The 22,253-nt window shown below is 47.0% G+C and overlaps 8 non-coding genes and 1 pseudogene across 8 annotated transcripts; 4 read left to right on the top strand and 5 right to left on the bottom strand.

Moving 5' to 3' along the window:
• Nucleotides 1-1,523: 1,523 nt before the first annotated feature.
• On the bottom strand, nucleotides 1,524-1,687 carry LOC120522297. Its single transcript, XR_005632345.1, has one exon. It is a non-coding gene; the product is annotated as a U1 spliceosomal RNA (small nuclear RNA).
• Nucleotides 1,688-2,686: 999 nt separating this feature from the next.
• On the top strand, nucleotides 2,687-2,805 carry LOC120522295. Its single transcript, XR_005632344.1, has one exon. It is a non-coding gene; the product is annotated as a 5S ribosomal RNA (ribosomal RNA).
• Nucleotides 2,806-6,629: 3,824 nt separating this feature from the next.
• On the bottom strand, nucleotides 6,630-6,793 carry LOC120522291. The gene has a single exon (XR_005632341.1). It is a non-coding gene; the product is annotated as a U1 spliceosomal RNA (small nuclear RNA).
• A 999-nt stretch (nucleotides 6,794-7,792) lies between these two features.
• Nucleotides 7,793-7,911, top strand: LOC120522294. The gene has a single exon (XR_005632343.1). It is a non-coding gene; the product is annotated as a 5S ribosomal RNA (ribosomal RNA).
• A 3,807-nt stretch (nucleotides 7,912-11,718) lies between these two features.
• On the bottom strand, nucleotides 11,719-11,882 carry LOC120522290. The gene has a single exon (XR_005632340.1). It is a non-coding gene; the product is annotated as a U1 spliceosomal RNA (small nuclear RNA).
• Nucleotides 11,883-12,883: 1,001 nt separating this feature from the next.
• On the top strand, nucleotides 12,884-13,002 carry LOC120522293. The gene has a single exon (XR_005632342.1). It is a non-coding gene; the product is annotated as a 5S ribosomal RNA (ribosomal RNA).
• Nucleotides 13,003-16,822: 3,820 nt separating this feature from the next.
• On the bottom strand, nucleotides 16,823-16,986 carry LOC120522289. Its single transcript, XR_005632339.1, has one exon. It is a non-coding gene; the product is annotated as a U1 spliceosomal RNA (small nuclear RNA).
• Nucleotides 16,987-17,990: 1,004 nt separating this feature from the next.
• LOC120522288 lies at nucleotides 17,991-18,109 on the top strand. The gene has a single exon (XR_005632338.1). It is a non-coding gene; the product is annotated as a 5S ribosomal RNA (ribosomal RNA).
• A 3,802-nt stretch (nucleotides 18,110-21,911) lies between these two features.
• On the bottom strand, nucleotides 21,912-22,047 carry LOC120522292 (annotated as a pseudogene).
• Between the last annotated feature and the right edge of the window lie 206 nt (nucleotides 22,048-22,253).

Below are 22,253 nucleotides of genomic sequence, written 5' to 3'. Positions count from 1 at the left end.
ATTGGGAGCGCCACACACCCCTTTCCAGTGACCTCATGAACCACCAAGCTCTCCCCATCTGTCTACTGACTTCATAGGAAGAGTCACCAGGGACATGAATGTCACTGCCAAGGTAAGTAAACCACTCAACAAGGTCAACACACTCTCCGCAAACAGACACACTGCTGATATCTGTGCCCAAGAGGTCATTAAAGGCCTGGCTGTTGGTTTTCATCCAGGACACTCACAAGCCCAGACACTCAGACTCCTCACTCAGTCTCTTGAGCACCCTGATCAGAGCCTCCATTGACTCCACGACAATCACAGCATCATCAGCAAAGTCAATATTCATGAATCTTTCTTCTCCAACAGATGCCCCACAGCCGCTGAACCCCATGACCCTGCACAACACCCAGTCCATACAAGCACTGAACAAAGTAGGAGCAAGAACACACCCCTGACGAACCACAGAATCAACTGGGAAAAACACAGAGGTTCTGTCTCCACACCACTCACAGTACCAGTGTACGGGCTGGCCATGATATCCAGCAACTTCAGGGGGAATCCCACTAAGTCTCAGGAACTCCCACAGGGAAGCTCGAACAACTGAGTCGAATGCTTTGTGAAAATCGACAAAGGCTGCTAAGAAACTTTGCCGATATTCACGCTTGCGCTCCATGCCACTGTGGGATTGCACGCTAGCAAGGACACGAGGTTGCTGGTCCTTTCTGGACGATGCCCCCTTTGTAAAGTTGCAGGCTCCCCGTCTGAAGAGCTGGACGAGATCTATCTGTCTATCTATGTATCCATCCATCCATCCATCCATCCGTCCATGAGGTGGAACGGGTAACAGGGGGGTCTTAAATGGGTGGCGAGAGCGAGAGAGCCGACAGAAGGGGATCAGCATGAAGGACAACGTACATTCTAATTCAAAAGACATTCGAAAAATTTCAAAAGAATGGCAAAAAAAAAATGAAGACAGACAGGGAAGGAGTGAAAAAAAAAAACATACGGCTGTCGTTCAGAAAAGAGGGCTTCCAAAGTTGCATATTTGGGGAGAGAAAAAGGAGCAGCCCTCGTTTACTGGGAATACCGAGTGCTGTAAGCTTTTGCCTTTCTGCCAGCAGGAGTCGCCCTTCACCTCGTCTTTTCTTTTCCTCCTTCCACCCGTGTCAGAAGCTGGGCTCTTGGCAGCAAGGAAAGCGGCTTAAAATCAGTAAAGAGGCACTAAAAATAATGAATGATTATTTATATTATTATTTTATTATGTGTGTGGGGGGGTCCTTAAGATAAATACATACATTGATTAGTTAATTTAAATTAATATTATTTTTATTATAATTTTTCTATTGGGCGGGGGTCCTTAAAATAAATAAATAAATGGACAGACAGACAGATTGATTGATTGATTTTTGGAACTTCTTTATTTATTGCTTAAAGCTCCCAGAGCCGTTGTCTCACAGGCTCCTGCTTCACAATCGCCCAAGCACCACTTCCATAAGTTGAAACGCATGTTTTCAGTCTGTTTTTTGAACCAGGATTATCAGGGGAGAGCGCGAACGCAGTCCCCCACTACCACAAATTATGCAGTCGAGTTTCCCGCATTTGGGGAAATCGCAGGGGTCAGCACACCCGGAGTGCAATGGATGAGCCTCGCCCTGGGAGAACCACCTTAGTGATCATGGTATCTCCCCTGCCAGGTAAGTATGAGTTGTACAGCCCGGCGCTCATCCTCCCACTTCCTCGGCTTCATCGCTCGGCGGCGGGAGGTTTTCCCCAGCACAGTCCTCGGTCCTTCGGCCTCCTTCGGGCTTCTTCGGGATCCTTCGGGCTTCTTTGGCCTCGGGAGCGCGCATGCGCGGGAGCTAGCTGCTGCCCAGACGCCCGTGTGCACCGTGACCCGGATGTTGGGGTTGCACCGACCTCACCACCTTGATTAGACAGGTTTCACTAGCAACCCCAAGGTGCACCTCGCTCTTATGCAAACCAGCCACCCATCGCTGGAGCTTATTGGCTGGAAGAGAAACAGGAGGGGTAGGACTGGGCGGGATGCTGAATGAGAAACAGCCGCCCAACAGCAAAGACAGGCGGCAGGCGGCAGACAGGAGGCAGGAGGCAAAGCTGCGAAAGAGGAAGGCGACCCTGCGCTCCGGAGACCGAGAGGAAGAAGCCCTCGGCGTGGGCGCTCGCACACGGCAGCAGAGCACCCTCGGGAAGACCTGCGCCGAGGCCGCCGAGTGATCTGGGGCAGCGCTGGGTACACGTTCGAGACTTGAGCCGGTGCTTGCCCTCCCTTTGATGCCACTGTGGGATTGCACGTTAGCAAGGATACGAGGTTGCTGGTTCTTTCTGGAAGATGCCCCCCTTTGTAAAGTTGCAGGCTCCCCGTCTGATGAGCTGGACGAGATCTCTCTGTCTATCTATCCATCCATCCATCCATCCATCAATCCATCCATCCATGAGGTGGAACGGGTAACAGGGGAGTCTTAAATGGGTGGCGAGAGCGAGAGAGCCGACAGAAGGGGATCAGTATGAAGGACAACGCACATTCTAATTCAAAAGACATAACTTAAAATTTCAAAAGAATGGCAATTAAAAAAAAAAAATGAAGACAGACAGGGAAGGAGAAAAAAAAAAACATAGGGCTGTCGTTTAGAAAAGAGGGCTTCCACAGTTGCCTATTTGGGGAGAAAAACGAGCAGCCCTCGTTTACGGCCATACCACTCTGAACACGCCCGATCTCGTCCGATCTCGGAAGCTAAGCAGAGTCGGGCTCGGTTAGTACTTGGATGGGAGACCGCCTGGGAATACCGAGTGCCGTAAGCTTTTGCCTTTCTGCCAGCAGGAGTCGCCCTTCGCCTCGTCTTTTTCTTTTCCTCCTTCCACCCGTATCAGAAGCTGGGCTTTTGGCAGCCGAGTGATCTGGGGCAGCCCTGGGTACACGTTCGAGACTTGAGCCGGTGCTTGCCCTCCCTTTGATGCCACTGTGGGATTGCAGGTTGGAAAGGACACGAGGCTGCTGGTCCTTTCTGGACGATGCCCCCTTTGTAAAGTTGCAGGCTCCCGTCTGAAGAGCTGGACGAGATCTATCTGTCTTTCTATCCATCCATCCATCCATGAGGAGGAACGGGGAACAGGGGGGTCTTAAATGGGTGGCGAGAGCGAGAGAGCCGACAGAAGGGGATCAGCATGAAGGACAACGTACATTCAAATTTAAAAGAATGGCAAAAAAAAAAATGAAGACAGACAGGGGAAGGAGAGAAAAAATAAAAACATAGGGCTGTCGTTTAGAAAAGAGGGCTTCCAAAGTTGAGATTTTTTTCTCATAAAACGAGAGGTTTTCTCTGATCATTCCAATTATTTTCTGTTGGGAAAAAACTTTCTGTTTATTTGTGTATGCACACCTTGCCTTCCACAATACTTCTTTTATCACGTTTATTCGGTCCCAATCTTTCTTCCCGACCTCTCTTTTCCCTGACCTCCCAAACACCACCAAGTCTCTATCCAGCTTGATGTCTACTATGTGTCTCTGCCTTACTTCCTTCCATATCCTTGCCACTGTGGGGCAGTCCCACATTGCATGTCCATACTGACTTATTTTTTTTTCTTTTACATCCGTCCCTGGGACATTTAGGCCCTTGTAAATTCTTTCTTTTACTTAAAGCCAGGTTGGTTTCTAGTGCTTCATGGGCGGCCAGCCAGGCTATATCTGCTACTTGATTATTTGGAAACTTTCCCCCAAATCTTTCCCATATCAGTTTAGATTCCTCTCTAGATTTCCCAGTAATGTTTACTGGCTTCTCACTTTCCTTACTTTTCCACTAATTCTTTCCACCTCCTCCACAAGTCCTTTTCATCCTGCTGAAGCCCACAATCTTTGATACAGTCCATCAACCTCCTGTATAGTTTGGGTAATCTAAACTCATATGGTTTCTTGTTCTGGGTTTTATAAAGCCCAAACCTTCTTAGATGACCACCCATCATGTACCTGGCTAAATCCGCTGCCCTCCCTTTCCGCTCTGTAACAAGGATATGTAAACGGCCGTGTATTTCAATCTTAACAAGATCCTTAAGTCCAGAAAACCTTTCTCCCCCTTTCCTTTTTTGTTTCTTTACTTTCTGTCTTGCGACCTTCTCATCTGTAGACCTCCCAAAAAAATAAAAACATTGTCTTTCGATTTTCCTTAGAATATATTTTGTCCGTAAAAACTGTTGCGAGAAAAGAGCCTGGGCAAAATTATTGACTTAATTAGCAAAATTTTGCCCTCATATGTTAGTCTCCTAGTCCTCCAGAGACTTGTGAGCTTGTATAACTTTCTTTCCATCTCCTTCCAGTCTCTTCTTCCCTCCTTCTCCTCTCCAAAATGGATCCCTAATATTTTAACCGCCCCTCTATGTATTTTCATGTCGTGCCCAAAGTCCTCCTGCCACTTGCCCTGCAGATGGCACTCGGATTTCTTTTTATTTAATTGGGCTCTTTTGCTTTTTTGAATTCTGTTCCTAGCAGATATCTGATCATATCCGCTAACTTCCCAATTTTACTTAATGTCATATTAACAACAGTTGCTGTGTGTCTTAAAGTCAACTCCCTTTCTATATTCGAACCTCTTTCCCTCCATTTTCATTACCTTCCTTCTTGCCAATTTTTCACATTATGAACCCTATAAGAACACAAAACACTTTCTTATAATTCTTCTTACTATTTTCTTTGGTGGAAAAAACACATTTGCTAAATACGATAGTTTTGGGATTGTAACTGCCTTCATCAGCAATATCTTCCCTTCTATTGATAAGTTCGTTAACCTCCAAAATCCTGCTTTTTTTTTTGGTTATCTTTTTCCCCATTTCTTTCCACTCCATCCTCTCTGTATTCTTAACCCCAATACTTTCACAACATTTGACAACCTTATTCTTCCTAGTGGTTTTTCCTTCCATTTCCCCCAACGGATTCCATGAGGAACACAAAGTAAAACCAGCGGTACCCAAGGATTCTCCGAAGGGGCACAGTACCAAAGGAGTCCAGTCTTCATCTCAGGTCACTGGGGAGCATCCATGTCTCACAAACATATAGCAAGAAAGGAAGCACCAGGACTCTAAAGACTTGGCCCTTCGTTCTTTTGCAGAGATATTGGGAGCGCCACACACCCCTTTCCAGTGACCTCATGAACCACCAAGCTCTCCCCATCTGTCTACTGACTTCATAGGAAGAGTCACCAGGGACATGAATGTCACTGCCAAGGTAAGTAAACCACTCAACAAGGTCAACACACTCTCCGCAAACAGACACACTGCTGATATCTGTGCCCAAGAGGTCATTAAAGGCCTGGCTGTTGGTTTTCATCCAGGACACTCACAAGCCCAGACACTCAGACTCCTCACTCAGTCTCTTGAGCACCCTGATCAGAGCCTCCATTGACTCCACGACAATCACAGCATCATCAGCAAAGTCAATATTCATGAATCTTTCTTCTCCAACAGATGCCCCACAGCCGCTGAACCCCATGACCCTGCACAACACCCAGTCCATACAAGCACTGAACAAAGTAGGAGCAAGAACACACCCCTGACGAACCACAGAATCAACTGGGAAAAACACAGAGGTTCTGTCTCCACACCACTCACAGTACCAGTGTACGGGCTGGCCATGATATCCAGCAACTTCAGGGGGAATCCCACTAAGTCTCAGGAACTCCCACAGGGAAGCTCGAACAACTGAGTCGAATGCTTTGTGAAAATCGACAAAGGCTGCTAAGAAACTTTGCCGATATTCACGCTTTGCGCCCATGCCACTGTGGGATTGCACGCTTAGCAAGGACACGAGGTTGCTGGTCCTTTCTGGACGATGCCCCCTTTGTAAAGTTGCAGGCTCCCCGTCTGAAGAGCTGGACGAGATCTATCTGTCTATCTATGTATCCATCCATCCATCCATCCATCCGTCCATGAGGTGGAACGGGTAACAGGGGGGTCTTAAATGGGTGGCGAGAGCGAGAGAGCCGACAGAAGGGGATCAGCATGAAGGACAACGTACATTCTAATTCAAAAGACATTCGAAAAATTTCAAAAGAATGGCAAAAAAAAAATGAAGACAGACAGGGAAGGAGTGAAAAAAAAAAACATACGGCTGTCGTTCAGAAAAGAGGGCTTCCAAAGTTGCATATTTGGGGAGAGAAAAAGGAGCAGCCCTCGTTTACTGGGAATACCGAGTGCTGTAAGCTTTTGCCTTTCTGCCAGCAGGAGTCGCCCTTCACCTCGTCTTTTCTTTTCCTCCTTCCACCCGTGTCAGAAGCTGGGCTCTTGGCAGCAAGGAAAGCGGCTTAAAATCAGTAAAGAGGCACTAAAAATAATGAATGATTATTTATATTATTATTTTATTATGTGTGTGGGGGGGTCCTTAAGATAAATACATACATTGATTAGTTAATTTAAATTAATATTATTTTTATTATAATTTTTCTATTGGGCGGGGGTCCTTAAAATAAATAAATAAATGGACAGACAGACAGATTGATTGATTGATTTTTGGAACTTCTTTATTTATTGCTTAAAGCTCCCAGAGCCGTTGTCTCACAGGCTCCTGCTTCACAATCGCCCAAGCACCACTTCCATAAGTTGAAACGCATGTTTTCAGTCTGTTTTTTGAACCAGGACTATCAGGGAGAGCGCGAACGCAGTCCCCCACTACCACAAATTATGCAGTCGAGTTTCCCGCATTTGGGGAAATCGCAGGGGTCAGCACACCCGGAGTGCAATGGATGAGCCTCGCCCTGGGAGAACCACCTTAGTGATCATGGTATCTCCCCTGCCAGGTAAGTATGAGTTGTACAGCCCGGCGCTCATCCTCCCACTTCCTCGGCTTCATCGCTCGGCGGCGGGAGGTTTTCCCCAGCACAGTCCTCGGTCCTTCGGCCTCCTTCGGGCTTCTTCGGGATCCTTCGGGCTTCTTTGGCCTCGGGAGCGCGCATGCGCGGGAGCTAGCTGCTGCCCAGACGCCCGTGTGCACCGTGACCGGATGTTGGGGTTGCACCGACCTCACCACCTTGATTAGACAGGTTTCACTAGCAACCCCAAGGTGCACCTCGCTCTTATGCAAACCAGCCACCCATCGCTGGAGCTTATTGGCTGGAAGAGAAACAGGAGGGGTAGGACTGGGCGGGATGCTGAATGAGAAACAGCCGCCCAACAGCAAAGACAGGCGGCAGGCGGCAGACAGGAGGCAGGAGGCAAAGCTGCGAAAGAGGAAGGCGACCCTGCGCTCCGGAGACCGAGAGGAAGAAGCCCTCGGCGTGGGCGCTCGCACACGGCAGCAGAGCACCCTCGGGAAGACCTGCGCCGAGGCCGCCGAGTGATCTGGGGCAGCGCTGGGTACACGTTCGAGACTTGAGCCGGTGCTTGCCCTCCCTTTGATGCCACTGTGGGATTGCACGTTAGCAAGGATACGAGGTTGCTGGTTCTTTCTGGAAGATGCCCCCCTTTGTAAAGTTGCAGGCTCCCCGTCTGATGAGCTGGACGAGATCTCTCTGTCTATCTATCCATCCATCCATCCATCCATCAATCCATCCATCCATGAGGTGGAACGGGTAACAGGGGAGTCTTAAATGGGTGGCGAGAGCGAGAGAGCCGACAGAAGGGGATCAGTATGAAGGACAACGCACATTCTAATTCAAAAGACATAACTTAAAATTTCAAAAGAATGGCAATTAAAAAAAAAAATGAAGACAGACAGGGAAGGAGAAAAAAAAAAAAACATAGGGCTGTCGTTTAGAAAAGAGGGCTTCCACAGTTGCCTATTTGGGAGAGAAAACGAGCAGCCCTCGTTTACGGCCATACCACTCTGAACACGCCCGATCTCGTCCGATCTCGGAAGCTAAGCAGAGTCGGGCTCGGTTAGTACTTGGATGGGAGACCGCCTGGGAATACCGAGTGCCGTAAGCTTTTGCCTTTCTGCCAGCAGGAGTCGCCCTTCGCCTCGTCTTTTTCTTTTCCTCCTTCCACCCGTATCAGAAGCTGGGCTTTTGGCAGCCGAGTGATCTGGGGCAGCCCTGGGTACACGTTCGAGACTTGAGCCGGTGCTTGCCCTCCCTTTGATGCCACTGTGGGATTGCAGGTTGGAAAGGACACGAGGCTGCTGGTCCTTTCTGGACGATGCCCCCTTTGTAAAGTTGCAGGCTCCCGTCTGAAGAGCTGGACGAGATCTATCTGTCTTTCTATCCATCCATCCATCCATGAGGAGGAACGGGGAACAGGGGGGTCTTAAATGGGTGGCGAGAGCGAGAGAGCCGACAGAAGGGGATCAGCATGAAGGACAACGTACATTCAAATTTAAAAGAATGGCAAAAAAAAAAATGAAGACAGACAGGGAAGGAGAGAAAAAATAAAAACATAGGGCTGTCGTTTAGAAAAGAGGGCTTCCAAAGTTGAGATGTTTTTCTCATAAAACGAGAGGTTTTCTCTGATCATTCCAATTATTTTCTGTTGGGAAAAAACTTTCTGTTTATTTGTGTATGCACACCTTGCCTTCCACAATACTTCTTTTATCACGTTTATTCGGTCCCAATCTTTCTTCCCGACCTCTCTTTTCCCTGACCTCCCAAACACCACCAAGTCTCTATCCAGCTTGATGTCTACTATGTGTCTCTGCCTTACTTCCTTCCATATCCTTGCCACTGTGGGGCAGTCCCACATTGCATGTCCATACTGACTTATTTTTTTTTCTTTTACATCCGTCCCTGGGACATTTAGGCCCTTGTAAATTCTTTCTTTTACTTAAAGCCAGGTTGGTTTCTAGTGCTTCATGGGCGGCCAGCCAGGCTATATCTGCTACTTGATTATTTGGAAACTTTCCCCCAAATCTTTCCCATATCAGTTTAGATTCCTCTCTAGATTTCCCAGTAATGTTTACTGGCTTCTCACTTTCCCTTACTTTTTTTCCACCTCCTCCACAAGTCCTTTTCATCCTGCTGAAGCCCACAATCTTTGATACAGTCCATCAACCTCCTGTATAGTTTGGGTAATCTAAACTCATATGGTTTCTTGTTCTGGGTTTTATAAAGCCCAAACCTTCTTAGATGACCACCCATCATGTACCTGGCTAAATCCGCTGCCCTCCCTTTCCGCTCTGTAACAAGGATATGTAAACGGCCGTGTATTTCAATCTTAACAAGATCCTTAAGTCCAGAAAACCTTTCTCCCCCTTTCCTTTTTGTTTCTTTACTTTCTGTCTTGCGACCTTCTCATCTGTAGACCTCCCAAAAAAATAAAAACATTGTCTTTCGATTTTCCTTAGAATATATTTTGTCCGTAAAAACTGTTGCCAGAAAAGAGCCTGGGCAAAATTATTGACTTAATTAGCAAAATTTTGCCCTCATATGTTAGTCTCCTAGTCCTCCAGAGACTTGTGAGCTTGTATAACTTTCTTTCCATCTCCTTCCAGTCTCTTCTTCCCTCCTTCTCCTCTCCAAAATGGATCCCTAATATTTTAACCGCCCCTCTATGTATTTTCATGTCGTGCCCAAAGTCCTCCTGCCACTTGCCCTGCAGATGGCACTCGGATTTCCTTATTTAATTGGGCTCTTTTGCTTTTTTGAATTCTGTTCCTAGCAGATATCTGATCATATCCGCTAACTTCCCAATTTTACTTAATGTCATATTAACAACAGTTGCTGTGTGTCTTAAAGTCAACTCCCTTTCTATATTCGAACCTCTTTCCCTCCATTTTCATTACCTTCCTTCTTGCCAATTTTTCACATTATGAACCCTATAAGAACACAAAACACTTTCTTATAATTCTTCTTACTATTTTCTTTGGTGGAAAAAACACATTTGCTAAATACGATAGTTTTGGGATTGTAACTGCCTTCATCAGCAATATCTTCCCTTCTATTGATAAGTTCGTTAACCTCCAAAATCCTGCTTTTTTTTTTGGTTATCTTTTTCCCCATTTCTTTCCACTCCATCCTCTCTGTATTCTTAACCCCAATACTTTCACAACATTTGACAACCTTATTCTTCCTAGTGGTTTTTCCTTCCATTTCCCCCAACGGATTCCATGAGGAACACAAAGTAAAACCAGCGGTACCCAAGGATTCTCGAAGGGGCACAGTACCAAAGGAGTCCAGTCTTCATCTCAGGTCACTGGGGAGCATCCATGTCTCACAAACATATAGCAAGAAAGGAAGCACCAGGACTCTAAAGACTTGGCCCTTCGTTCTTTTGCAGAGATATTGGGAGCGCCACACACCCCTTTCCAGTGACCTCATGAACCACCAAGCTCTCCCCATCTGTCTACTGACTTCATAGGAAGAGTCACCAGGGACATGAATGTCACTGCCAAGGTAAGTAAACCACTCAACAAGGTCAACACACTCTCCGCAAACAGACACACTGCTGATATCTGTGCCCAAGAGGTCATTAAAGGCCTGGCTGTTGGTTTTCATCCAGGACACTCACAAGCCCAGACACTCAGACTCCTCACTCAGTCTCTTGAGCACCCTGATCAGAGCCTCCATTGACTCCACGACAATCACAGCATCATCAGCAAAGTCAATATTCATGAATCTTTCTTCTCCAACAGATGCCCCACAGCCGCTGAACCCCATGACCCTGCACAACACCCAGTCCATACAAGCACTGAACAAAGTAGGAGCAAGAACACACCCCTGACGAACCACAGAATCAACTGGGAAAAACACAGAGGTTCTGTCTCCACACCACTCACAGTACCAGTGTACGGGCTGGCCATGATATCCAGCAACTTCAGGGGGAATCCCACTAAGTCTCAGGAACTCCCACAGGGAAGCTCGAACAACTGAGTCGAATGCTTTGTGAAAATCGACAAAGGCTGCTAAGAAACTTTGCCGATATTCACGCTTGCGCCCATGCCACTGTGGGATTGCACGCTAGCAAGGACACGAGGTTGCTGGTCCTTTCTGGACGATGCCCCCTTTGTAAAGTTGCAGGCTCCCCGTCTGAAGAGCTGGACGAGATCTATCTGTCTATCTATGTATCCATCCATCCATCCATCCATCCGTCCATGAGGTGGAACGGGTAACAGGGGGGTCTTAAATGGGTGGCGAGAGCGAGAGAGCCGACAGAAGGGGATCAGCATGAAGGACAACGTACATTCTAATTCAAAAGACATTCGAAAAATTTCAAAAGAATGGCAAAAAAAAAATGAAGACAGACAGGGAAGGAGTGAAAAAAAAAAACATACGGCTGTCGTTCAGAAAAGAGGGCTTCCAAAGTTGCATATTTGGGGAGAGAAAAAGGAGCAGCCCTCGTTTACTGGGAATACCGAGTGCTGTAAGCTTTTGCCTTTCTGCCAGCAGGAGTCGCCCTTCACCTCGTCTTTTCTTTTCCTCCTTCCACCCGTGTCAGAAGCTGGGCTCTTGGCAGCAAGGAAAGCGGCTTAAAATCAGTAAAGAGGCACTAAAAATAATGAATGATTATTTATATTATTATTTTATTATGTGTGTGGGGGGGTCCTTAAGATAAATACATACATTGATTAGTTAATTTAAATTAATATTATTTTTATTATAATTTTTCTATTGGGCGGGGGTCCTTAAAATAAATAAATAAATGGACAGACAGACAGATTGATTGATTGATTTTTGGAACTTCTTTATTTATTGCTTAAAGCTCCCAGAGCCGTTGTCTCACAGGCTCCTGCTTCACAATCGCCCAAGCACCACTTCCATAAGTTGAAACGCATGTTTTCAGTCTGTTTTTGAACCAGGACTATCAGGGAGAGCGCGAACGCAGTCCCCCACTACCACAAATTATGCAGTCGAGTTTCCCGCATTTGGGGAAATCGCAGGGGTCAGCACACCCGGAGTGCAATGGATGAGCCTCGCCCTGGGAGAACCACCTTAGTGATCATGGTATCTCCCCTGCCAGGTAAGTATGAGTTGTACAGCCCGGCGCTCATCCTCCCACTTCCTCGGCTTCATCGCTCGGCGGCGGGAGGTTTTCCCCAGCACAGTCCTCGGTCCTTCGGCCTCCTTCGGGCTTCTTCGGGATCCTTCGGGCTTCTTTGGCCTCGGGAGCGCGCATGCGCGGGAGCTAGCTGCTGCCCAGACGCCCGTGTGCACCGTGACCCGGATGTTGGGGTTGCACCGACCTCACCACCTTGATTAGACAGGTTTCACTAGCAACCCCAAGGTGCACCTCGCTCTTATGCAAACCAGCCACCCATCGCTGGAGCTTATTGGCTGGAAGAGAAACAGGAGGGGTAGGACTGGGCGGGATGCTGAATGAGAAACAGCCGCCCAACAGCAAAGACAGGCGGCAGGCGGCAGACAGGAGGCAGGAGGCAAAGCTGCGAAAGAGGAAGGCGACCCTGCGCTCCGGAGACCGAGAGGAAGAAGCCCTCGGCGTGGGCGCTCGCACACGGCAGCAGAGCACCCTCGGGAAGACCTGCGCCGAGGCCGCCGAGTGATCTGGGGCAGCGCTGGGTACACGTTCGAGACTTGAGCCGGTGCTTGCCCTCCCTTTGATGCCACTGTGGGATTGCACGTTAGCAAGGATACGAGGTTGCTGGTTCTTTCTGGAAGATGCCCCCCTTTGTAAAGTTGCAGGCTCCCCGTCTGATGAGCTGGACGAGATCTCTCTGTCTATCTATCCATCCATCCATCCATCCATCAATCCATCCATCCATGAGGTGGAACGGGTAACAGGGGAGTCTTAAATGGGTGGCGAGAGCGAGAGAGCCGACAGAAGGGGATCAGTATGAAGGACAACGCACATTCTAATTCAAAAGACATAACTTAAAATTTCAAAAGAATGGCAATTAAAAAAAAAAAATGAAGACAGACAGGGAAGGAGAAAAAAAAAAAAACATAGGGCTGTCGTTTAGAAAAGAGGGCTTCCACAGTTGCCTATTTGGGAGAGAAAACGAGCAGCCCTCGTTTACGGCCATACCACTCTGAACACGCCCGATCTCGTCCGATCTCGGAAGCTAAGCAGAGTCGGGCTCGGTTAGTACTTGGATGGGAGACCGCCTGGGAATACCGAGTGCCGTAAGCTTTTGCCTTTCTGCCAGCAGGAGTCGCCCTTCGCCTCGTCTTTTTCTTTTCCTCCTTCCACCCGTATCAGAAGCTGGGCTTTTGGCAGCCGAGTGATCTGGGGCAGCCCTGGGTACACGTTCGAGACTTGAGCCGGTGCTTGCCCTCCCTTTGATGCCACTGTGGGATTGCAGGTTGGAAAGGACACGAGGCTGCTGGTCCTTTCTGGACGATGCCCCCTTTGTAAAGTTGCAGGCTCCCGTCTGAAGAGCTGGACGAGATCTATCTGTCTTTCTATCCATCCATCCATCCATGAGGAGGAACGGGGAACAGGGGGGTCTTAAATGGGTGGCGAGAGCGAGAGAGCCGACAGAAGGGGATCAGCATGAAGGACAACGTACATTCAAATTTAAAAGAATGGCAAAAAAAAAAATGAAGACAGACAGGGAAGGAGAGAAAAAAAAAAACATAGGGCTGTCGTTTAGAAAAGAGGGCTTCCAAAGTTGAGATGTTTTTCTCATAAAACGAGAGGTTTTCTCTGATCATTCCAATTATTTTCTGTTGGGAAAAACTTTCTGTTTATTTGTGTATGCACACCTTGCCTTCCACAATACTTCTTTTATCACGTTTATTCGGTCCCAATCTTTCTTCCCGACCTCTCTTTTCCCTGACCTCCCAAACACCACCAAGTCTCTATCCAGCTTGATGTCTACTATGTGTCTCTGCCTTACTTCCTTCCATATCCTTGCCACTGTGGGGCAGTCCCACATTGCATGTCCATACTGACTTATTTTTTTTTCTTTTACATCCGTCCCTGGGACATTTAGGCCCTTGTAAATTCTTTCTTTTACTTAAAGCCAGGTTGGTTTCTAGTGCTTCATGGGCGGCCAGCCAGGCTATATCTGCTACTTGATTATTTGGAAACTTTCCCCCAAATCTTTCCCATATCAGTTTAGATTCCTCTCTAGATTTCCCAGTAATGTTTACTGGCTTCTCACTTTCCCTTACTTTTCCACTAATTCTTTCCACCTCCTCCACAAGTCCTTTTCATCCTGCTGAAGCCCACAATCTTTGATACAGTCCATCAACCTCCTGTATAGTTTGGGTAATCTAAACTCATATGGTTTCTTGTTCTGGGTTTTATAAAGCCCAAACCTTCTTAGATGACCACCCATCATGTACCTGGCTAAATCCGCTGCCCTCCCTTTCCGCTCTGTAACAAGGATATGTAAACGGCCGTGTATTTCAATCTTAACAAGATCCTTAAGTCCAGAAAACCTTTCTCCCCCTTTCCTTTTTTGTTTCTTTACTTTCTGTCTTGCGACCTTCTCATCTGTAGACCTCCCAAAAAAATAAAAACATTGTCTTTCGATTTTCCTTAGAATATATTTTGTCCGTAAAAACTGTTGCCAGAAAAGAGCCTGGGCAAAATTATTGACTTAATTAGCAAAATTTTGCCCTCATATGTTAGTCTCCTAGTCCTCCAGAGACTTGTGAGCTTGTATAACTTTCTTTCCATCTCCTTCCAGTCTCTTCTTCCCTCCTTCTCCTCTCCAAAATGGATCCCTAATATTTTAACCGCCCCTCTATGTATTTTCATGTCGTGCCCAAAGTCCTCCTGCCACTTGCCCTGCAGATGGCACTCGGATTTCCTTATTTAATTGGGCTCTTTTGCTTTTTGAATTCTGTTCCTAGCAGATATCTGATCATATCCGCTAACTTCCCAATTTTACTTAATGTCATATTAACAACAGTTGCTGTGTGTCTTAAAGTCAACTCCCTTTCTATATTCGAACCTCTTTCCCTCCATTTTCATTACCTTCCTTCTTGCCAATTTTTCACATTATGAACCCTATAAGAACACAAAACACTTTCTTATAATTCTTCTTACTATTTTCTTTGGTGGAAAAAACACATTTGCTAAATACGATAGTTTTGGGATTGTAACTGCCTTCATCAGCAATATCTTCCCTTCTATTGATAAGTTCGTTAACCTCCAAAATCCTGCTTTTTTTTTTTGGTTATCTTTTTTCCCCATTTCTTTCCACTCCATCCTCTCTGTATTCTTAACCCCAATACTTTCACAACATTTGACAACCTTATTCTTCCTAGTGGTTTTTCCTTCCATTTCCCCCAACGGATTCCATGAGGAACACAAAGTAAAACCAGCGGTACCCAAGGATTCTCCGAAGGGGCACAGTACCAAAGGAGTCCAGTCTTCATCTCAGGTCACTGGGGAGCATCCATGTCTCACAAACATATAGCAAGAAAGGAAGCACCAGGACTCTAAAGACTTGGCCCTTCGTTCTTTTGCAGAGATATTGGGAGCGCCACACACCCCTTTCCAGTGACCTCATGAACCACCAAGCTCTCCCCATCTGTCTACTGACTTCATAGGAAGAGTCACCAGGGACATGAATGTCACTGCCAAGGTAAGTAAACCACTCAACAAGGTCAACACACTCTCCGCAAACAGACACACTGCTGATATCTGTGCCCAAGAGGTCATTAAAGGCCTGGCTGTTGGTTTTCATCCAGGACACTCACAAGCCCAGACACTCAGACTCCTCACTCAGTCTCTTGAGCACCCTGATCAGAGCCTCCATTGACTCCACGACAATCACAGCATCATCAGCAAAGTCAATATTCATGAATCTTTCTTCTCCAACAGATGCCCCACAGCCGCTGAACCCCATGACCCTGCACAACACCCAGTCCATACAAGCACTGAACAAAGTAGGAGCAAGAACACACCCCTGACGAACCACAGAATCAACTGGGAAAAACACAGAGGTTCTGTCTCCACACCACTCACAGTACCAGTGTACGGGCTGGCCATGATATCCAGCAACTTCAGGGGGAATCCCACTAAGTCTCAGGAACTCCCACAGGGAAGCTCGAACAACTGAGTCGAATGCTTTGTGAAAATCGACAAAGGCTGCTAAGAAACTTTGCCGATATTCACGCTTGCGCCCATGCCACTGTGGGATTGCACGCTTAGCAAGGACACGAGGTTGCTGGTCCTTTCTGGACGATGCCCCCTTTGTAAAGTTGCAGGCTCCCGTCTGAAGAGCTGGACGAGATCTATCTGTCTATCTATGTATCCATCCATCCATCCATCCATCCGTCCATGAGGTGGAGCGAACGGGTAACAGGGGGGTCTTAAATGGGTGGCGAGAGCGAGAGAGCCGACAGAAGGGGATCAGCATGAAGGACAACGTACATTCTAATTCAAAAGACATTCGAAAAATTTCAAAAGAATGGCAAAAAAAAAATGAAGACAGACAGGGAAGGAGTGAAAAAAAAAAACATACGGCTGTCGTTCAGAAAAGAGGGCTTCCAAAGTTGCATATTTGGGGAGAGAAAAAGGAGCAGCCCTCGTTTACTGGGAATACCGAGTGCTGTAAGCTTTTGCCTTTCTGCCAGCAGGAGTCGCCCTTCACCTCGTCTTTTCTTTTCCTCCTTCCACCCGTGTCAGAAGCTGGGCTCTTGGCAGCAAGGAAAGCGGCTTAAAATCAGTAAAGAGGCACTAAAAATAATGAATGATTATTTATATTATTATTTTATTATGTGTGTGGGGGGGTCCTTAAGATAAATACATACATTGATTAGTTAATTTAAATTAATATTATTTTTATTATAATTTTTCTATTGCGGGGTCCTTAAAATAAATAAATAAATGGACAGACAGACAGATTGATTGATTGATTTTTGGAACTTCTTTATTTATTGCTTAAAGCTCCCAGAGCCGTTGTCTCACAGGCTCCTGCTTCACAATCGCCCAAGCACCACTTCCATAAGTTGAAACGCATGTTTTCAGTCTGTTTTTTGAACCAGGACTATCAGGGAGAGCGCGAACGCAGTCCCCCACTACCACAAATTATGCAGTCGAGTTTCCCGCATTTGGGGAAATCGCAGGGGTCAGCACACCCGGAGTGCAATGGATGAGCCTCGCCCTGGGAGAACCACCTTAGTGATCATGGTATCTCCCCTGCCAGGTAAGTATGAGTTGTACAGCCCGGCGCTCATCCTCCCACTTCCTCGGCTTCATCGCTCGGCGGCGGGAGGTTTTCCCCAGCACAGTCCTCGGTCCTTCGGCCTCCTTCGGGCTTCTTCGGGATCCTTCGGGCTTCTTTGGCCTCGGGAGCGCGCATGCGCGGGAGCTAGCTGCTGCCCAGACGCCCGTGTGCACCGTGACCCGGATGTTGGGGTTGCACCGACCTCACCACCTTGATTAGACAGGTTTCACTAGCAACCCCAAGGTGCACCTCGCTCTTATGCAAACCAGCCACCCATCGCTGGAGCTTATTGGCTGGAAGAGAAACAGGAGGGGTAGGACTGGGCGGGATGCTGAATGAGAAACAGCCGCCCAACAGCAAAGACAGGCGGCAGGCGGCAGACAGGAGGCAGGAGGCAAAGCTGCGAAAGAGGAAGGCGACCCTGCGCTCCGGAGACCGAGAGGAAGAAGCCCTCGGCGTGGGCGCTCGCACACGGCAGCAGAGCACCCTCGGGAAGACCTGCGCCGAGGCCGCCGAGTGATCTGGGGCAGCGCTGGGTACACGTTCGAGACTTGAGCCGGTGCTTGCCCTCCCTTTGATGCCACTGTGGGATTGCACGTTAGCAAGGATACGAGGTTGCTGGTTCTTTCTGGAAGATGCCCCCCTTTGTAAAGTTGCAGGCTCCCCGTCTGATGAGCTGGACGAGATCTCTCTGTCTATCTATCCATCCATCCATCCATCCATCAATCCATCCATCCATGAGGTGGAACGGGTAACAGGGGAGTCTTAAATGGGTGGCGAGAGCGAGAGAGCCGACAGAAGGGGATCAGTATGAAGGACAACGCACATTCTAATTCAAAAGACATAACTTAAAATTTCAAAAGAATGGCAATTAAAAAAAAAAAAATGAAGACAGACAGGGAAGGAGAAAAAAAAAAAAACATAGGGCTGTCGTTTAGAAAAGAGGGCTTCCACAGTTGCCTATTTGGGGAGAGAAAAACGAGCAGCCCTCGTTTACGGCCATACCACTCTGAACACGCCCGATCTCGTCCGATCTCGGAAGCTAAGCAGAGTCGGGCTCGGTTAGTACTTGGATGGGAGACCGCCTGGGAATACCGAGTGCCGTAAGCTTTTGCCTTTCTGCCAGCAGGAGTCGCCCTTCGCCTCGTCTTTTTCTTTTCCTCCTTCCACCCGTATCAGAAGCTGGGCTTTTGGCAGCCGAGTGATCTGGGGCAGCCCTGGGTACACGTTCGAGACTTGAGCCGGTGCTTGCCCTCCCTTTGATGCCACTGTGGGATTGCAGGTTGGAAAGGACACGAGGCTGCTGGTCCTTTCTGGACGATGCCCCCTTTGTAAAGTTGCAGGCTCCCGTCTGAAGAGCTGGACGAGATCTATCTGTCTTTCTATCCATCCATCCATCCATGAGGAGGAACGGGGAACAGGGGGGTCTTAAATGGGTGGCGAGAGCGAGAGACGACAGAAGGGGATCAGCATGAAGGACAACGTACATTCAAATTTAAAAGAATGGCAAAAAAAAAAATGAAGACAGACAGGGAAGGAGAGAAAAAAAAAAACATAGGGCTGTCGTTTAGAAAAGAGGGCTTCCAAAGTTGAGATGTTTTTCTCATAAAACGAGAGGTTTTCTCTGATCATTCCAATTATTTTCTGTTGGGAAAAAACTTTCTGTTTATTTGTGTATGCACACCTTGCCTTCCACAATACTTCTTTTATCACGTTTATTCGGTCCCAATCTTTCTTCCCGACCTCTCTTTTCCCTGACCTCCCAAACACCACCAAGTCTCTATCCAGCTTGATGTCTACTATGTGTCTCTGCCTTACTTCCTTCCATATCCTTGCCACTGTGGGGCAGTCCCACATTGCATGTCCATACTGACTTATTTTTTTTCTTTTACATCCGTCCCTGGGACATTTAGGCCCTTGTAAATTCTTTCTTTTACTTAAAGCCAGGTTGGTTTCTAGTGCTTCATGGGCGGCCAGCCAGGCTATATCTGCTACTTGATTATTTGGAAACTTTCCCCCAAATCTTTCCCATATCAGTTTAGATTCCTCTCTAGATTTCCCAGTAATGTTTACTGGCTTCTCACTTTCCCTTACTTTTCCACTAATTCTTTCCACCTCCTCCACAAGTCCTTTTCATCCTGCTGAAGCCCACAATCTTTGATACAGTCCATCAACCTCCTGTATAGTTTGGGTAATCTAAACTCATATGGTTTCTTGTTCTGGGTTTTATAAAGCCCAAACCTTCTTAGATGACCACCCATCATGTACCTGGCTAAATCCGCTGCCCTCCCTTTCCGCTCTGTAACAAGGATATGTAAACGGCCGTGTATTTCAATCTTAACAAGATCCTTAAGTCCAGAAAACCTTTCTCCCCCTTTCCTTTTTGTTTCTTTACTTTCTGTCTTGCGACCTTCTCATCTGTAGACCTCCCAAAAAAATAAAAACATTGTCTTTCGATTTTCCTTAGAATATATTTTGTCCGTAAAAACTGTTGCCAGAAAAGAGCCTGGGCAAAATTATTGACTTAATTAGCAAAATTTTGCCCTCATATGTTAGTCTCCTAGTCCTCCAGAGACTTGTGAGCTTGTATAACTTTCTTTCCATCTCCTTCCAGTCTCTTCTTCCCTCCTTCTCCTCTCCAAAATGGATCCCTAATATTTTAACCGCCCCTCTATGTATTTTCATGTCGTGCCCAAAGTCCTCCTGCCACTTGCCCTGCAGATGGCACTCGGATTTCCTTATTTAATTGGGCTCTTTTGCTTTTTTGAATTCTGTTCCTAGCAGATATCTGATCATATCCGCTAACTTCCCAATTTTACTTAATGTCATATTAACAACAGTTGCTGTGTGTCTTAAAGTCAACTCCCTTTCTATATTCGAACCTCTTTCCCTCCATTTTCATTACCTTCCTTCTTGCCAATTTTTCACATTATGAACCCTATAAGAACACAAAACACTTTCTTATAATTCTTCTTACTATTTTCTTTGGTGGAAAAAACACATTTGCTAAATACGATAGTTTTGGGATTGTAACTGCCTTCATCAGCAATATCTTCCCTTCTATTGATAAGTTCGTTAACCTCCAAAATCCTGCTTTTTTTTTTTGGTTATCTTTTTCCCCATTTCTTTCCACTCCATCCTCTCTGTATTCTTAACCCCAATACTTTCACAACATTTGACAACCTTATTCTTCCTAGTGGTTTTTCCTTCCATTTCCCCCAACGGATTCCATGAGGAACACAAAGTAAAACCAGCGGTACCCAAGGATTCTCGAAGGGGCACAGTACCAAAGGAGTCCAGTCTTCATCTCAGGTCACTGGGGAGCATCCATGTCTCACAAACATATAGCAAGAAAGGAAGCACCAGGACTCTAAAGACTTGGCCCTTCGTTCTTTTGCAGAGATATTGGGAGCGCCACACACCCCTTTCCAGTGACCTCATGAACCACCAAGCTCTCCCCATCTGTCTACTGACTTCATAGGAAGAGTCACCAGGGACATGAATGTCACTGCCAAGGTAAGTAAACCACTCAACAAGGTCAACACACTCTCCGCAAACAGACACACTGCTGATATCTGTGCCCAAGAGGTCATTAAAGGCCTGGCTGTTGGTTTTCATCCAGGACACTCACAAGCCCAGACACTCAGACTCCTCACTCAGTCTCTTGAGCACCCTGATCAGAGCCTCCATTGACTCCACGACAATCACAGCATCATCAGCAAAGTCAATATTCATGAATCTTTCTTCTCCAACAGATGCCCCACAGCCGCTGAACCCCATGACCCTGCACAACACCCAGTCCATACAAGCACTGAACAAAGTAGGAGCAAGAACACACCCCTGACGAACCACAGAATCAACTGGGAAAAACACAGAGGTTCTGTCTCCACACCACTCACAGTACCAGTGTACGGGCTGGCCATGATATCCAGCAACTTCAGGGGGAATCCCACTAAGTCTCAGGAACTCCCACAGGGAAGCTCGAACAACTGAGTCGAATGCTTTGTGAAAATCGACAAAGGCTGCTAAGAAACTTTGCCGATATTCACGCTTTGCGCCCATGCCACTGTGGGATTGCACGTTAGCAAGGACACGAGGTTGCTGGTCCTTTCTGGACGATGCCCCCCTTTGTAAAGTTGCAGGCTCCCCGTCTGAAGAGCTGGACGAGATCTATCTGTCTATCTATGTATCCATCCATCCATCCATCCATCCATGAGGTGGAACGGGTAACAGGGGTCTTAAATGGGTGGCGAGCGAGAGAGCCGACAGAAGGGGATCAGCATGAAGGACAACGTACATTCTAATTCAAAAGACATTCGAAAAATTTCAAAAGAATGGCAAAAAAAAAATGAAGACAGACAGGGAAGGAGAAAAAAAAAAAACATACGGCTGTCGTTCAGAAAAGAGGGCTTCCAAAGTTGCATATTTGGGGAGAGAAAAAGGAGCAGCCCTCGTTTACTGGGAATACCGAGTGCTGTAAGCTTTTGCCTTTCTGCCAGCAGGAGTCGCCCTTCACCTCGTCTTTTCTTTTCCTCCTTCCACCCGTGTCAGAAGCTGGGCTCTTGGCAGCAAGGAAAGCGGCTTAAAATCAGTAAAGAGGCACTAAAAATAATGAATGATTATTTATATTATTATTTTATTATGTGTGTGGGGTCCTTAAGATAAATACATACATTGATTAGTTAATTTAAATTAATATTATTTTTATTATAATTTTTCTATTGGGGGGGTCCTTAAAATAAATAAATAAATGGACAGACAGACAGATTGATTGATTGATTTTGGAACTTCTTTATTTATTGCTTAAAGCTCCCAGAGCCGTTGTCTCACAGGCTCCTGCTTCACAATCGCCCAAGCACCACTTCCATAAGTTGAAACGCATGTTTTCAGTCTGTTTTTTAACCAGGACTATCAGGGAGAGCGCGAACGCAGTCCCCACTACCACAAATTATGCAGTCGAGTTTCCCGCATTTGGGGAAATCGCAGGGGTCAGCACACCCGAAGTGCAATGGATGAGCCTCGCCCTGGGAGAACTCGGTCCTTCGGCCTCCTTCGGGCTTCTTCGGGATCCTTCGGGCTTCTTTGGCCTCGGAGCGCGCATGCGCGGAGCTAGCTGCTGCCCAGACGCCCGTGTGCACCGTGACCGGATGTTGGGGTTGCACCGACCTCACCACCTTGATTAGACAGGTTTCACTAGCAACCCCAAGGTGCACCTCGCTCTTATGCAAACCAGCCACCCATCGCTGGAGCTTAT

Source organism: Polypterus senegalus, unplaced genomic scaffold (genome assembly GCF_016835505.1).
Source record: "Polypterus senegalus isolate Bchr_013 unplaced genomic scaffold, ASM1683550v1 scaffold_5341, whole genome shotgun sequence".
Classification (NCBI taxonomy): domain Eukaryota; kingdom Metazoa; phylum Chordata; class Cladistia; order Polypteriformes; family Polypteridae; genus Polypterus; species Polypterus senegalus.
This window is presented reverse-complemented; position numbering and strand designations above follow the sequence as displayed.